Here is a 2,894-nt window from a genome sequence, read left to right as displayed (position 1 = left end):
AGAAGGACGACGATCAATGACAAATCGATCACAAAATGACAAGATTGAAAATGATAATGATCGATGACAAATCGATCACAAAATGACAAGATCGACAAGAGGACAAAACCCTAATTAGGATTGACGATGTCCAAAATGATGACAAATTAGCATGCACATTGATGTGACAAGATAAGATTGACCAAAATCATGACTGAAGATTGTTGTCGACAAGACCAAATTCGAAAGTGAGATAAATGAAGAATGAAGAAGAAGGACTCAATGCTCGCAAATGATAAAGACCAACTACGTGAAATAGGAGAAATGTTAATGCGACGCAAAAACCCTAAAATAAGGCAATGCGTAAATGTTAAAGTATGATTCCACAAGCGTTGACCATTTTTAGGTGTCTACATTTTGCCCCTCTTTGAGACAATGTGATTTTAAGCGTTGTTTCAAAGAATGATAATGAAAATGCCCCAGACAATGACAATGACATATGCATGCCCCCTTGAGGAATTGGCCGGAAACATGCAGAAAAGAGGCCAATTGATCGATAAAAATGATAGGAGCGAACAGACTGTCAATCGGAGATCAGATGCATGAAGGAAAAACAAAAGAAGATGCAAAAGACCGCGACCAACATAAGATGGATAGGGTGCACGTCCATCTATGCACTGACAAAGATCTATAAATGAGGCAAAGAGAGTAAAAATTTGCTCATTTGCACTAGCTCAAGAAGAGGATTTGTTGCTCTGGAAAAGGACACTTGCAGAGAGATGATGAACATTCCAATGGCAGATCACCTTGGAGAACATGTATGCATGTACAGACGACCGGACCACGCAGGAGTAGCGGTATGTATATCAAAAACCCATGTTTTCAATTTCATGAATTTGACTTGCTGGCGGGACATTGCAAGGCCCACAGGGAATGTAGAAACTGACTTTTGTGCTTGTGTAGGGAGAATCTTGCACTTGTGTAATGTCTTCTACGCTTGTGTAGGGGACATAGGCGCAGGTTATGTGACACAGGCGTAGGACTCATCACACAAGCGCAATTGTGCAGTGTAAACCCTAATTTTGATCAAAATTGCATGCAAATGATCTGGAAAGGGGGAATAAGGGTAGGATAGGTCAGAATAGCTTAGAAACACCCTAATTTTTGGATGAAATGAGGAAATGCAACCCGTCGGAGCAAACCCTAAAACTGACAAAATATGCCCCAATTGTGATGCAGAGTCAACAGTATCCATTGATCACGCGGGAGAACCGACCAGACTGCTTCATGTTACAACATAGACTCAGGAGCACGGACAGAGATACACTAGCAGGACTTGGGATATACTATATCACATTCATGCCTGAGATTAGGGAAAACACAAGACTTCTTACTGCATTGGCAGAGCGATGGCATTCGGAGACCTCCTCATTCCATCTGGCGACTAGAGAGGCGACTGTGACACTAGAGGATGTATGGCGTATCCTCCGCATTTCGATTCATGGAGAGATGGTAGAGTATGACCCAGTGACAGGGAGAGATGCTCTGTGCAAATTATTTGAGTGCAACGCAGATGATCTGGATATCGTAGAGAGGGAGATTGGCTGGGAGACCATGGCATCAAAGTATGATCGACGATATGCGGTGATAGTCGTGGTTATAGCATGTCTACTAGTAGGAGACAGACGAGGACATGGATTCCCTATTGGATGGGGAAGAGTGCTAGAGTAGATGGTGATAGAGGGGACAGTGTATGCATGGGGACCATGTGTACTAGCTATGCTGTATTTTCAGTTGCATCAGATAGCATATCAGGGAGTGTAGACTTTGAGCTATGGAGTCACATTGTTACGGGTATGGGCATTCGAGCACATAGCCATATGTCAACCGATTGCAAAGAGATAGGTAGTACCACACCGACCATATGTGTACTGCTATGGGGGAGCACTGAGACAGGGTCCTTTTGGATACATATTGTATTGGCGACACGAGCTAGACAGACTGAGAGACTTCACATGGAGGCCATATCATGATTGCCCTGGATGTTCAGATGATAGTGATGAGCTACTGTATTGTAGACAGGAGAGGTACCTGATTGGGTGACCAGTGAATCGCCAGAGAGTGATTGAGATGTACCTGCCAGAGAGAGTCAGACGATAGTTTGGAGAGAGGCAGGATGTACCTAGGAGGACTGCACACTTTGCCCGATCTCACAGAGAGACAAGTTAGTGGGGGAGTATTATTCAGCCACACATAGCATATAATGACTTCTCACAGCTACAACAGAGATAGTGGGATTGGAGATCAGATGTGGTGGATGCCGGGATGATAGAGGAGTATGAGAGATAGTTTGCACGACGGCGACCAGTGCCATTGATAGATCCTGATATTCCAGTACCGAGGAGACAGGAGGACTTCCCACTTGCAGGAGAGGAGGAGGGAGATGATGAGGATGAGGAGGATGAGGGGGATGACGAGGATGACGATGAGGAGGGGGATGATGAGGACGAGCCAGATTCAGGCGAGCATGAGGCATTGTAGGATATACCCATAGAGCCAGAGACAACTAGCATAGAGGAGATGGAGATGTGTAGGGCTACCATAGCGAGTCAGCAGGATGATATTGCGACATTAGAGAGACAAAATGATTAGTTTAGAGTGGAGATAGCCAGACTCACAGTGGCTCGAGATACAGTGATAGCCCAGGCACGGTGAGAAGAACAGAGAGTCACTGAGTATATTGGGTTGATTCGGGATGCCAGTGCACGGGAGATGGCACAGATGTTGGTAGAGACCGGAGAGGAGATACGCCATTGGAGGACATTATATGAGAGTGCAGTTCCACCAGAGCAGAGAGCAGCTTCATATCGGGCATGATCGAGGACAGAGAGCAGGGCACGCTCTCAGAGGTCGTT

Source organism: Cryptomeria japonica, chromosome 3 (genome assembly GCF_030272615.1).
Source record: "Cryptomeria japonica chromosome 3, Sugi_1.0, whole genome shotgun sequence".
Taxonomy (NCBI): Eukaryota; Viridiplantae; Streptophyta; class Pinopsida; order Cupressales; family Cupressaceae; genus Cryptomeria; species Cryptomeria japonica.
This window is presented reverse-complemented; position numbering follows the sequence as displayed.